The 15998-nt window shown below is 32.2% G+C and overlaps 1 protein-coding gene across 1 annotated transcript in view; it reads right to left on the bottom strand.

Annotated features, from left to right (window-relative positions):
* Positions 1-14266, bottom strand: part of LOC145673908 (high affinity copper uptake protein 1-like) — a 153948-nt gene extending 139682 nt beyond the window's left edge. The window contains exon 1 of the mRNA XM_081743719.1: positions 14141-14266. The gene's annotated coding sequence lies outside the window, so the exon portion shown is untranslated. The remainder of the gene's footprint in view (positions 1-14140) is intronic.
* Between the last annotated feature and the right edge of the window lie 1732 nt (positions 14267-15998).

Raw genomic sequence — 15998 nt, 5'->3', positions numbered from 1 at the left:
AAAGGTGAGCTTTCTATTTAATGCATTCATCTGATAAAAAGGTGTTAAAATTTAATCATCGCTCAACCATTTTATTTGCTGGTCCTTCAAAGGCTGTTGAACTTGTTTTGTAAATCGTTTACCTAGTGAACGTGAACAAATGTTTACTTCAATATTTCCTGAAATTGTATGGTGTTAGGGCGCAATAATACCAAACTTAAATTCCGGTGCAAATATTCGTTTCGTAGAGGGAATTACAGATATGAATACTTTTCACACTGAAGAAAATTCATTATTAATATTAGATGATTTAATGTCTGAAACCAATGGTGATGTTGCAAATTTATTTACAAAATATGTACATCATAAAAAATTAACTGTAATATTTATAATACAAAACTCTTTTCCAAACGGAAAATATGCACGTGATATTAATTTGAATGCACATTATATTATAGTATTTAAAAATCCACGTAATAAGTTACAAATTCAAATTTATCTAGACAAATCATGCCACGACAAAGTGAACATATCGTTGATGTGATTGGTGAAGTAACACGTTTCCCTCATACTTATTTATTACTTGATTTAACACAGAAAACCAATGACGCATTACGAATACGTACAAATATATTTCCCGATGAAACAATGTACGTGTAGGCAAAGGAAAAAGACGAAGGAATCACGAGATTATGTTTAGTTGGTATCAAGATGTTGAAGGCGAAACAACACTTTAGCACACTCCGTGATGTGTGTAAATGTAAAGCAGCAAAACGTGAACATATTCTGAAAAATGCTTCAGATGATTTAAAACCAACCATTTCACAAGTTGCTAAAAATACGATAAAAGGGAACATCTCTTTAAATTCACGTCAGAAGCAACGCTTACCTACACATAAAAATATCTTGCGAGTTCCTTCTCAATAATGTACGGCATTAAACAAGAAAAGGAATATATTACTTCAGAAAGATGGTGCGTTGTTACCGTCGTTACTATGTCCGATTCTGGGAGCAAGTAGTATTTTTGGAAAATGAAAAACATATCAGACTCACCTAAAATGATTTTAGTTCCTGAGAATGCATTACACCAATTTCAATCAAATGCTAAGTCTATGGATACAAATCAATCGGGAATAGATGAAGAAATGAGTAGTATTTTACAACGTCGTGATCTTAATGTTGAAGAAAAATGGAAAATTTATCAGCAAGCATGACATCAATATTTACAATATTCATCTACACAGAAACTTCTTACATTACCTATTGGTGAAAAAGAAGTTCATGGATCATCATCATCTGAAGAAAAGAATCATTCGGTTTTACCTGTTGTATCGGACATTTTATATCCAGCACCGAAAACACACCGAAGGAAAACTGATCTATTAATAAAATAATTAGTAAATTCAAATAAAATAGATTGGGATCATTCAGGAACAGTGAAGATACATGGAAAACACATTCTAATTTCAAATATTATAGATTTAGTGGATGATGTTATTCGTATGCGAAAATATTCAAAAGAACCAGTAGGAATTCAAGAGTTTAAAATTTTGTTAGAAGAACTTAATGTTCATAAAGAATTTATTTCTTCTCCTGTGAGTACACCTAGAGTCATTCCGAGTAAAATTCGTAAACCAGATATTTAAAAGATTGGAAAGAATATAAAATGTAATAAAAATGATAAAGTTATCAAAAATATATTCCGATTGATTAAATCGTGCTTCTTTATCTAGTACTAAAACATTACAGTGTAAAACTAAACTATCACAAAAGAAAATAAAAGAATGGTTAGCATCACATAGGACGCGTATACATTGCACGCACCAGCACGAAAAGTTTTCGAGCGAAAGAAAGATTGTGTTAGTGCACTAAATAAAACATTACAAATGGATTTAGCAGATATGCAAAATATTCCAAAGTATAATAATAATTTAAAATATATTTTATGCTGTATCGACATTTTCTCAAGGTGCGCGTATTGCGTTCCATTAAAAACATAAAAGGTTCCTGAAATGGTGAAAGCAATCACAAATTTTTTAAACAGTTAAAGTTACCCGTGTTTCAAGTACAAACGGATTTAGGTGGCAAATTTTATAACCAACATGTAAAACGTTTATTTCAAGAAAATGAAATTAATAATTATAGTGTACATTCGGAAATTAAGTGTGCATTAGCAGAACGTTTTATACGAACACTAAAAGAAAAATGTATCCCTATTTTACAGCAAAAAATTCTTATCGTTATATTGATGTTCTCGATAAAATTGTACATAAATATAATCATTCATATCACAGAAGTATTAAAATGGCTTCTGTAGAAGTAAATCATTCAAACATTAACCAAGTTTGGAAGACATTATACGGAACAACAACGACGAAAATGAATTTAACAAGTAAAATTTATCCGGGTGATTATGTAGGTGCCAGTAAAGAGAAACATAAGTTAGAAATAGGATATTTACCAAAATGGTTACAAGAAATATTTGTTGTAGTTCGTTGTATTAAATTGTATCCTGTAACTTATAAATTAAAAGATTGGAATGGTGATGAAATTAAAGGAATATTTTATGCACAAGAATTACAAAAAGTAATATTAATTCAAAAAAATATTATTTAATTAAAAAAGTACTTAAAGGAAAAAGTGATGGATTTATGTGAAATGGTTAGAATATCCGTCAAGTATGAATTCATGGGCTAAAACGAAATCTGTTCAGTCTTCAAAATGAATTCAACATTAGAAACGACTTTTACGTTAATCTTCCTTCTAGTGCAAGTAGTAAACTTTTTGATAATACAACAGCATCCTGTAGAGTAAAAGTTGCACAAGCTATTGATTTAAGAGAGGTGAATGGAGTGTGGCATTAACACAAATTAATATTCTTTGGAGTTTTTATAATGTAGGCGCAAACGAAAAAAATACCATATATAAAGTAATTGACGGTAAACATAAACGTCACGACATTAATATCATACCACGATAGTATTCTTCTGTTAAAAGTATTTTAGATATGATACCTGAAAATGTACGGATGATATCGTAAAAATAAAAAATAAAGTATTTATATCTCATATTTAAAAGCATCACATCAATATATGATTGGTATTACAAAACGATTAGAACACATTTTAGGGTTTATTAATGAACATTGAACAGATTATTCCCTTGTTGTGTACTTAAAACAACCAAACACACAAGAAAGAATATTTCCCCGTGGAAAATTCCCGTGCAATTTAGATTATAATATTCCAAATAAAGTAAATGTTTGTGTTGATGTTGTAAAACAACAACAAGACGTTGGACCTTTACTTCGAAAACTTAATGTTTATGACGAAGAGCATGCACACACAAAATGTTTTCTGTTTCACGAACCACACTATGTTAAAGTAGAGAAAAAGTATTTCGACACGATAAAAGTAAACTTAAAAGTTGAAGAAGGGCAGAAACTACTATTTCAATTTGGAACTTCAAACTTAACACTACACTTTAAACAAAAATGATTTATGATAGTATTGATGATAGTTTTTGCATTACAATCGTTTCAAACGCTAGTACTGATATATATCCTAAAGATAGTCCATTACATTTTAAAATAAATTAAATAATACTATTCGATTAACTGAATCTGATTGGTGTGTTCGTTTAAGCGAAATACACATTCTACTAACATGTTATAATGTCATCGATGGGGAAAATGTTGTTTGGTTTACATTAAAAAATAATCAATCTCAGAAAAGTAAAATTACCGCAGGATGTTATCCGACCGTGCACCATTTAATCGAAGAATTAAATAAAGTTTCCAAATTCATTAGATTTAACGTGTCAAATACAGTATTCGTAGATTGTGATCATCGTGTTAAATCACTTACATTGTCACCAACTTTATCTATACAATTAGGATTTCCCGAAAATAAAGATATTGTTTACATAAACGCAGATTTAAACAACCTTACGTTGATATTGGATATCCACATGTAATTTTTGTGTATAGTGATATTGTTCAATATCAATTTTTAGGTGATGTCAAAGCCCCATTACTACGTAATGCATCAATTTGAAATGTGTTAATACGGAAAAGTGCAAACAATAGCATTTCAAGATATTCATTATTTACAAGTTGCAAAATTTTTTTAAAAATATCGAAGTACTACTAAAGGATCATGCAGGGCGAAATTTGCCATTCGTTCCGGGACTTTGACGATAAAACTTCAGTTTAAACGCGCTGCTGGTGCTGCTGTTGCTGCTGCTAATTAAAAAATGAAGTCTAGACGTATATGTTATCAACGTCGTCGTAGAATACCTTATTTTTCAGGACCAGTTTGTCGATGGGGACACAGTATCGGTAGTTTCTCTAAAGGTTTAGCACGTATTATATTACCGTTTCTTAATCAAGGTGACAAAGCATTAGATCGCAAAGCATTACAAACATGAATACAAGTTGCAGGCAACGTACTAGAAAACCGTCCAATAAAAGAATCTGTTTTTGCGCGTGTAAAAGAGGCTGGTGAAACATTAAAGACAAAAGCTGTTGATAAAATTGGTCAGTTACTATCTGGTAGCGGTAAGAGACGGCCACGAAAACGTAAAGCTCCCGTAATAAGTTTTGGATCACCAATCAAATGTAAACGTTCTCGTACTGTTAAACTAAAACAAAAACAAGGAAGACTAAATATATATTTTCCTAATGGCTCTACTTAATTCGAATAGTCATGAGTGTTGTACTTGGAATTTGACTTATTTTCCGTTCCAATGACTCTAACTGCTATAGAAGCAACTTCTCATGTGGAATATCCTCCTGTTTCTACACTAACTTCAGAAGAACCTATTGAATTTGTTATTCCTGGTGAAACAGGAAAATTTATTTATCCAACATATCTTTATATTTACGTACGATGTAAAATTACAAAATCAAATGGTAATAACTTAGATGAAACGACGTAGTTGCACCAGTAAAAATTTTCTACATTCATTATTTAGTCAAGTTGATATTTCATTAAATGATAAATTAATTAGTTCATCTTATCCTTATCACGCATATATTGAAACCTTGTTAAATTATTCAAACAATGCAACGCAAACACATCTGACATGTTATTTATGGTACAAAGATACCGCAAAACAATTTAATACATTAGATGATACAAATACTGGTTTTAATAAACGTGCCACTTTTGTAAGAATAGTGCACCATTTGAAATGTATGGACGTATTTATGCTGAGATTGCAAGTTTAGGTCTGTGCTTCCAAACAAAGTTGGACTTCGTATTAAATTAAATCGTACAAAAGATATGTTTAGATAATGCACGCTCAAAATACATCTTATAATGTAGTACTTCAAGAAGTGACTATGTATGCCTAACGTGTTAACGCATCTGCACATGTTGGTATGGAAATAAATACTGGTGTGGTGCATGAAACGGCCAACTCACAAGAGTTGAAACTCGGTCTTGCACAATACGTCAACAAGTAAACTCATACAATCTTGATAATCTGTTCCTTGGAAATGTACCTAAAGCGATCGTTATTGGATTTGTCTCTAACGCGGCATTTAATGGAAAATCAGAAATTAACTCTTTTGAATTCCAAAACTTTAACGTTAACATGTTGTAACTACATGTTGGTTCAATATAATTTCCTTACAATCCTCTCACCCCTGATTTTTCATATAATTTATACGTTCTAAGTTACCAGACTCTGTTCTCCGGTACAGGAATATTTTATAAAGATGATGGCCATACTGTTGCATATGATGAGTACCCACATGGATTCACTCTTTATGCATTAATTCTATCCCCTAATACTACATTGGATGATACCACGTGAGATGTTGTACGCCATGCAACCGTTAATTTAAAAGTATCATTTAAAGAATCATTAGCACAACCAATCACTTATTTTGTATATGCACAATTTGATTCTCTCATACAAATAGATAAATATGGAAATATATATAGTGATACTTCATTTTAAATTTTAATCAGTTGAGTAGCATGAGGGTTCTTGTTCACTTCTCCGCTTTCTGGTGAAGACGACGATGTACTTATTGTTGAAGAGTTAGCAATAGCTAATCCAGATATACCATTCATACAAAGCTGGATATTTAAACCTCCGTGCGCTACTACTGCACTGTGTGAAACAATAATAGTGGGAAACAAATAGTTGTGTGATAATTTTTACACAATCCGATGGCACGAAAGAGATATCGAATTCTCAGACCTTAAAGAAATTCTTCGCAAATATTGTACAAATATTTCATCTGTTTATACATTCGGCAAAGCTCGCCAGGACTTTCTGCAGGAAATTCTTCAACGTGATATTATCTATCTGGAAGATTTGGACTGTCACAGTACACATCTCTAGGATTTTATGTGTCAAAGTGTGCACATTACAATCATCGCTTTGGACATAACAAGTGTACTGTACCTGGAGCTTTATTATAAAGTGAATATGTAAAAGTGTATGACTATGTTTTGTTTGTGAACAATACCAGTGGTAAATATGTTCTTACTCCGATAAAGAAATAAAAACACGTATACAGATGAAATTTAAATTTCTTCTCATTGATAAAAAACTTTATCATTTGTGAATGTAATTTATTCCATTGATACAATTCCGCAAACAGTGCAAACTCCTGTTGGACTAATCATTAATCCTGATACGTCAGGTTCCGCAGGAAGTCATTGCGTTGGACTATACATAAACAAAAATCATGAAGGATTTTACTTTGATAGTTTACGAATGCCAGTGCTAAAAGAAATTCTTCATTCTCATGTAAAAATACTAAAGTTTATTCTGGAAATAGTATACGAACACGAAGAATCCGTGTTGCGTGGATATTTTGTATTATTTTTCATATAATACGCAATAATTCATTTGAAAAAACTTTAAGTTTGTTTCATAAGACAATATTATAAAGGAATAATAAAATTATATATAACCTTGTAAATACATTTTTAAAAAGAAAACAAAATATTTACCTGATATAATAAGTTTATCGTTTATATATATATATATTATATACATAAATATATAAATCAAAAAGGATTTTTTAAAAATATTTTTTTAATTATTTCTTGTGTTTCATTTCACAAACATGAAAAAAAGAAAACTAAAATTACAACATTGAAATCCTGTTAATGCCGTTGATCGTTGGAACATCCACCAGTAAATAAGTTGTTGTGCATTTCGATATGCGCAACCTGATTTTTTCTCAAGTTGTATATTTTGTTCATGAAAAGAACAATATTCATTCATTTGCACCTAATTCATTTAATGGTGGACATTGTTTTGATTGAAGATCACCAACATTATACAACAAAAATAGTTTCTTTATCCAAATGGATTTCTCTGCACTTTACAATAGAAGGCTGCATCTTTCAAACATAATTGATATACAAGGTTACGTATATGTGATACAGTATACCCGTTTTTATTATCCCAAGTTAGTCGATGTAAGTGTGATGTTAACCAATCAATTTGTTTTTGGCATCCTAAAGATAATTAATTGTATTTAAACGGGGATTTTACTAAACAATGGAAATTTACTGTATCATCACATGCAGTTAAACAAAATTCACGAATAATAAATTCATTATTTGAAATTTTGAAAACTTGTATGTCAATAATGTATTCGTTAACACAGTGAAATGTCGTGTTTACGTTGCAAGAAAAACGGAATTATTTGTCCGACAAATTCCATGTTGATTATACATTCACGCGTTTTTCGTATAAAGTTTATAGTTGAGATTTCACTATGATGTTCCTCAAACAATTCAAGCAAATCAATAAGAGTTATTTCGTTGGATAAATGCTGTACAGAAAAAATTGCAATATCATGAAGAAGCAAACATTGGTGTTGAAGATTCAACGTACATTGTTCACAGGAATAATATTTAGAAGTGAATTATACATTTATAGTTTTAAAACACACAGTTCACCAATATTATTGTCACTACAAGATACACAAATATAATCGCCACCACCCATATGTGAGTACATCCTTTTTCAAACACAATCACTTTAATCAATCAGTTGCATTAATACGATTTTTCACTAATAAGAAAACTATTTACATGAAGACAGTCACTTCATTTACTTTGCATACCATTACTTTTTGTCTTTACTTTCAAAAATTCTCACTATTTCACTCATAAAATTAGCGTCCTTTTCTTCAATTAAATCAAAAAATGTTTCATAAAAAATTCCTGGTTAAATATCCCAATAATATGCAATCTTGCGTATACATAAAATATGTCTTCCACTTCAACGTCCAGCAGGGATTTCAGCGCACGTTCTTCTAATTCCTCTGAACTCATAAACATGCACTCATGTCCTATTTGGTTTTCTAACACTTCTGCACATCCACCGCAAATTAAAATTTTATCAGTGTCCTAATTAGTAATGGCGTCAATTATATATTCACGATCCACTTTTTGACTACTGCATAAACAGCTTAAACTCCAAATTTTGAAGTAGATCCTCTTAATAATAGTGGTGGCGATGGCGACACCGTTGGAGACGGTGTTTCTGGTTTCTCCAATTTCCCTTCTTCATCTGACGATGATGAATAAATTTCATCATCCCAAGATGATATGTATACTACTTCAATGGAGTCCGAGGAATCCGGCCTGTTGTCGGACTTTAACTTGTTCCTTCGTGCAGGAGATGATAACGTCTCCTCGCCGTCAAGCTCGCTGAAAACTAACTTTCGTACGGGAGCCATAGCGGAATACATAAAACAGTCCCCTGAAACTCAGCATTCAAGCGTTTACGTCACAACAAAATGGCATCCTACCAACGATAAGTTCATACAAGTCCCCCTACCCACTTACATATCCAATCACTGGAACATTCCAACAAACTTCCTGCCAACAATAGAAAAAAAAATCCTAGAACTTTCCCATGTGTACGTGACCATTCAAGGTTAAACTACTTCTCTGTCAACAAAAGGACAATGAAAGTCGACTTATTCTTAGAAATTCCAAAACGTATGCATGTGTAGTCAAGGTCAAACACCATTCCTGTCAACAATAGAAAAATTAACATGCACTTGCGCTCCCTAAACAATTTTTCCTGCTTATGTGACCATTCAAGGTCAAGCGACATTCCTGTAAACAATAGAAAATGTTTTAAACAATCAAACTAAAGACTTACTTAAATACAATGCGAAAAAATAAACAAAAGAATAAAACATCTATTGTACACGTGTCATCATTCAATAACAATCGTTACCCTTTATTTTCAAGTTAAACTTGGCTCGACTCGGAAAACTTCGACTCGGACCTCAATTTGAATGCGCGTTTGTTGAAAATCTTCTACTTTAGCATTCTTCAGAAAGAGTTTGAAAAAGTTATATCGGAGATTAGGAATAGAAAGGCAACTGGCATAAATAATACACAAGTCGAATTCTTTAACAATACAGGAAACAAAAGCAAGAAACAATTGTTCTGACTCTGCAATGAAATGTATAATACAGGAGAGTGGCCGAAAGACTTCCTAAAGACGATCACGATGCCGATGGCTAAGAAATCGAACACGAGAGATGTGAAGATTACAGAACTATGTTAGTCTCATATCGTATGCAGCTAATAATTTGCTTCGAATACTGAAAAGAATATTGTATGGAAGAACAAATGAAAAAGTTAAGGAGGAAGAGTTCGGGTTCAGAAGAGGTAAAGGTAATCAACGAAAGGTTTATAGAAAAAGGGAAGGAGATGTTTGTTGTCTTTATTGATCTAGAAAACTCTATTGACCGCGTGAATTTGGAACTGTTGTTGGAAGTTTTAAAGAAGGTTGGGTTGGAATGGGAAGATCAAAGATTCATAATAATCTTATGTATGGACTAACAAGTAAGTATTGGAATAGAAGAGAAGATGACAGTGAAGAGTCCAGTTGAAAGTGGAGTTCGACAGGTATGCTGTCTCTCACTTACATTATTTAATATCTATCTAGAAGAGACAGTGAAGGAAACTCTACATAATGAAGACGGCATTTCGGTAGAAGCTAGAATTATTAGGTGTATAAAGGTTGCAGATGATATGGTGCTTGTTGCGGAATCTGAGAAGAAAATCAATAAGATGCTAGAAAACCTGAGGAAGGATTGTGAAGAATATAGGATGAAAATAAATATTAGAAAGACAAAAACTACGGAGATTGGAACGAAATGATCGGTGTCAAATATAGAATAGGAGGGGAGAAAATAGAGCAGATGTCTAGTTTTCGATACCTGGGTAGTACTATTAGTGATTATATGAAATGTGAACGTGAAATAAAGCAAGGATAGGTATGACGAAATATGCTCTCATGTGGAGTATTGTACTGTATGGGTCAGAAACATGGACATTACGTAAAAATGATGAAAAGTAACTGGAAGGTTTCGAAGTTTAGGTATGGAGAAGAATTAAGACAATTAGCTGGGTCGAGCGGAAAACGAACGAGAAGGTTTTGGAAATGATGTGGAGAAAAAACAATTTTAAATATTATTGAAAAGGGGAAGAATAATTGGTTGGACATTGGATAAGAAGGAACTGTATCATGAGGGACGAGAGAAAGGAAAGAGAAGAAGGAGCGAAGGAAGCTACAATTGATGGACGGTATAAAAACAAAAATATCGTACGTGAAGACGAAGGGGTTAGCGGAAGACCGTGGAGCATAGAAACTTTTCACAATTTGTCAGTTGCGGCAAGTGTCCTGCCAGTAATAGCAGAATACCTATGATGATGATCACATTAGGCACTTTCTCAATAAAGAAAGGGTAACTAAAAGAGAATAGAAATGACCCCGCTTCCACGCTATGAGCTATATTTTCGAAAACGCTCAAATGTATATTATTTTTATTTAAGAATTTATATTTTGATTTAAATATCTGCAACTTACGTGATTCCCCATATTCTGCATTTTGTGAAAAATTGAGTTGAGTTAAATGACACGTTCAGCAGCGTGGCTATATGAGACGTGGACCTATTGATTAACGTGGAATGCAAACTACATGAGCTCCCGCCAGGGATCGAACTCGGGTCTCCCACACCATTTTGTGAATAAATAAATAAATGTAAATTTCAATAGTATAGATATTGTCCCATTTTCTTCCATAAGAGTGGGATTTTCCAAAAACGCTTAACTATAAGTTTCCTTATTTTTAACTTATATATGCTGAAATTCATTCCTACAACTTAAGCAAATTCTCACATTCGGCAACTTTTGATTAAACAAAGGAAAATTTGAATATTTTAAAAATTTCCCCTCTTTTCCCCATTAGGAGCAAAATCCATGAAAACTCTGAAACATGGGTTTCTTTACTTTCAATGCAGAGTTTTAAGCAGAGTTTCATCTCCCTAACTTTAGCGATTTGTGAGACTATTTTTGGCAAAAGAAAAAAGAAAAGAAAATATAAATCTTTTTTATCTCTTGGTATAAGCACTTTCAAACATCCTTACACGTTGCTTTTGTGACAAGAGGAGTATTCTGTCCAAGTTTCACGTGTCTACCTGTTAGTATGAAATGGGCGAAGATGAATCAGTCACTTCTATCCTTTTATTTAAAATGTAGATTATTATTGAAAATTTGAGGATTTAATGCTGCATCTGAAGTCTAAGATGGCGTCAGAAAAAAAGCACATGACCAACGAGCGGAAAGCAGGGGGCTTCAGCATGCAGGGCTTGTAAACCAGGTTGGGAACCGTTGCTTTAAAGAATAGACAAATTTCTTTCAATAACACAAATTTTAACAATTCTGATCCACCCTTTCTTCTTCTTCTTCCAAAACATTTCCCCAGCTATCCCCAGCCTAAACTATCTAGCGAAACAAAAGTTATGGAAAATTAAGTATCAGCAAGATATTTTAAAGAGTATGATGTCTTTAATTACTAAACATCAGATTTTTATGCACTTAAAATTCATGAAAGATGTAAGCAACTATACTGTTAAATGTGTTAAAATATGCACTTAATATGCACTAACAATGCAACAAAAGGGAGCATTTTCAAACACAGCAAAATTGTGGCAAATGTTTTGTAGACGAAATACATCAAAAGTGTACTTTACCTCTCAGGGACTTTTCTTCGGAATTTATTTTTATGATAGTAACAGTTTATATACAAGTAAATTTTTAAAAACACAAATTATGAGATTAAAATAAACAGTGATATGAGAACACGATATCTAGTTTTTCTTCATATTTATATTTTATAGCACATTTACTTACACGAAACAATACCACTCTTACATTTCTACATGTTTCCACTGTACAAAAAAAAAAAAAAAAAATCTTTTGTTTTTAAGGGTTTATTCCTTCCCTTACTTAGATTTACAGTATATCAGGGGATGTTTGTCTTCTTCTCTAAACTTCTTTAAACTTTTGGTGTCAGTTTGTATCCAAAAATGACCTCTAAACACCAATCAATGTTAATGAACAGTATTTATGGACAGGAGCAAGCTGAGTATCTATATTTTCTGGCAAGTTCAAATCTAACCCTTGAAGGTAGTTTCTCATGGCTTCAGTTGTTTTGTAGTCGGAGTTTCTGGCAAGAACATTCATCGATTTCTTTTCCACAGCGCGTCCGAATTTACCAAAAACTGACTGAAACTTTGCTGAACTTCATTAACAAAAGCTAAGCATTTACTTAACACCATTCCTCGCGCTTTTTAGTTTCTGAATTGATGTCTATATGATATTACGACGAGTTTTTGTCATTATCAGACTTTCCTTAACTTATCGTAAGATTGCAAGCGTTTTGCTTTGTTAATCGGTTTCTAACATTATTGATCCCCCATAAACTAAGCATTCTTTCATCATTCCATGCAAAATCATTGTGTTGCATGGGCATTATTTGTAACCGAAATACAAACTAAAACTGGATTTATTTCATACTATAAGCATGCATCTGAACTAAAATCTATAAAATATGCTGAATATGCTCTTAAACACTATTACATGCTCTAGCATTCGAAATATGCATTTATATGCTCTATAAAGCTTCGAATTCGAGGTGTATTATAGTTGCAGAAACCCCTACCAAGTTTAAGAGAGATTCATATAAACAAACAAAATATGCATTTTCAAATAATCCCATGTCTATTACTTACAAAAGGAAAAAGTTTGACGCTCAATTAATTAAAACCTTTCTTTCAGTTCGGAAACAAATTAAGAACAAAACGTTTGTGTTTGTTATTGTTAGTTATATTTATAGTCAATCTTTTTCATGACATATTGGAGGTACAATGGATCAGTGGTAATGCGTTTATTTCTGGTATGAGGGGTCTCTGGTCCTATTCCAATCCATGTGACTTTGTCAGGAAAAACATCGTGTTCGTTAGTTTTCGGTGTTCTTCCGTTTCCTCCCATATTCACATTACATTAATTCCTTTATAATCATCATAATAGTTCAGTTTTATTAATAATACGTTTCATTTAGCCTAAAGAGGATAATCGTGGAACGTTAAATCAAAAAATTGCGTGGCATATACAAAACAGTGGACCTATAAAACCTAGTTTAAAATAGTGTTGAAGAGAAGTTTTATTTTAAACCAATAAAAACTATGTCATTTATAAAGACATCGTCAACTTTAGTCCGTTCTTTTATCTCTGTAGCCGTAAATATCACGTTTACCAGGTAATTTGAGGGTTCGTTGCAATTAAAAATCACTTCGCTTGTGATCCTTTAATTAACCCACAAACGCCCCTTGTGCCACCAGTGACCCACTTTATTTTTCATTACGTTACATGGGCTATATCATTCATTTAGCCAAACCACCGTTGTTCCACTTCAGGCACACTACCCGTTCTCTTGTTGTACGAATTTCGTTCAGTTTTCTTCTCAGGTTTTCGATGTAACACGGTATTGTTCAAGGCACTTGCTAACGAATAAAACTGGTCTTGGGCGTTTGTGGGTTAAGTACTATAACGAATAGTAATCATATTCTTCCCATAGTCCTTATTGAAATCAAGAATAATAAAAGTGCTGAAACAAGACGAGTTAGAAAAGGCGCGAAAGCTGGCTTTTATAATGAACAAATTTTGCGAATATATATATATGCACCAAACACAGATGAATCTATAATATCTAATATCTAAACTGCACAATATCAATTTGTTCTGTTGTAAAAGATTATAACTTAGCACAATAATATAAAATTAATGTGTGAAAATGAAACATAATGTTACTTACCACTATCGTTGTCTTTTTCCTTCTTCAGTGCCTAGCTGCTCTTCTAATCCAGCTAAAGACTTGTTGCGAATTAAAAGGGAGTTGCAGTTGACACGTACACAAATATTTCACCTTCTGTTTGATTGGTTACTTAACTAGAGTCTTCTGGTAGTTTTGATGCACATGCGTATAAGTTGACATTGAAATCATATTGCTATATTTCTAATTTCTGACGAATACTAAACAATGACTAATGTTTGACGTCAATGAAGTAGCAACCCTATTGTTTCACTTACATACCAGAGACATTATTGTAGCATAACATTTCCTATAAACATTCCGAGCAAATTTATTACAACAACATTCTTCTTCCTCTTTCTGTGATTTATTTACGCAAAATAGGGTTACAGAATAACATATTTTAGAATCTATACATAAGCGATGTGGATGGGGATGTTACAAATATTTAACATTTTTTATTGTCATATTTCTTTAGAATTGTTCAAATTCCATTGTTTTGTATAAAGATAGCTTCACTACATGAAGAATGTGAAAAAAGTAACAAAACCATATATTTTTCCTGCCTGTTAACAATTATTTTATTAATGATGATATAAAATCTTTCTAATATACTATGTTTCTTCAAAATGTAACAAAATTGTTGTAGTTTTATAATGTGGATTAGAGAAATTCTTTCAATTATCATTTAATCATAAGCATGCATTACGATCAATAATTAATCTCTTTGTTTTGACTTAATAATTACCTTCTTTAATACGTACCACCATTAGAAATACAAAGTAGAAACTGGATCCAGTTGGCTGAGGATAGAAGTCAATGGAGAGCTTTTGTGAATGTGGCACTGAATCTTCGGGCTCCACAGGTCATAGATTTAGTTAATTAGTTAATACGTTCAATCATACTATCTTCAGAAGTCTCCTCAAGTGATTAAGTACTTTTCCCATGGTGAGACTGCCAACGTTGATGACAGTTTAATATGTTTAGAAAAGTATATAGAAATCAACCCCTTTCCCCTTTAAAGGTGCAATTTTCGAAAGCGTTTTAGCATGTGTTCACTTAATTTTAAGTAGGAGTTTACATACCAAGCTTCATCGTGTAACATTAGAGATACTAAATTTGTTGGCATAAATTTTGACCCCACTATAACCTCGATACACAGTTTAATGAAACTAACATGACAAAAGCCCGGTTTGAGCTAAGTGCTATGTTCATTTCAAGGGTTCAGAAGTTTTTCCATCATGATGGAACGGTATTTGATTCAAATGTGAAGAAAATCATTCTTGAAATAGCCCCTTTCCTCGTCAAAAGCAGAATTTTTAAGACACTAGAATATATGTCCACTTATTTTTAGTGAGAAATATATATATAGTGTGTGTGTGTGAGAGAGAGAGAGTTTCATATTCCTAAATTAATGATGTCTGAGATACTATATTTTTCACATAAGTTTTTGAAGCTCTTTCTAACTTTAGTACACGCGTCTTAATGAAAGCAGAAAACCTAGGTCGAAGATAGTTTTCAAAAATTCTTTTCGTACAGCTCACTTTTTTTTTTTTTTTTTTTTTTGTTATGATCCAGACAAGGAAGATTTCATTTTCCAAATACACTAGTTGAAATGTCCTTTCTTGGAGCAGCAAGATTAGACTTATGCAAAATATTTAAACTATATATTACACTTCTCCCTTATACACGACTTTTAATTAAAGTGAAATGACAAAAATTAGCTCACAAATTAATATTAAACGGTTTAACCATTTTCTCGTTTCGATCATTTTATGAATTGAAAATGGAAAATTAAAATAAAGTGGAAATTGATCCCCTTACAAATCGAAATTTTTGAAAGTGCTGAGACTAGTGTCAA

This window comes from Thermobia domestica, chromosome 17 (assembly GCF_964235325.1).
Source record: "Thermobia domestica chromosome 17, izTheDome1.hap1.1, whole genome shotgun sequence".
Taxonomy (NCBI): domain Eukaryota; kingdom Metazoa; phylum Arthropoda; class Insecta; order Zygentoma; family Lepismatidae; genus Thermobia; species Thermobia domestica.
Note: the sequence above shows the minus strand (reverse complement) of the source record. Positions and strands in the feature narration are given on the sequence as shown.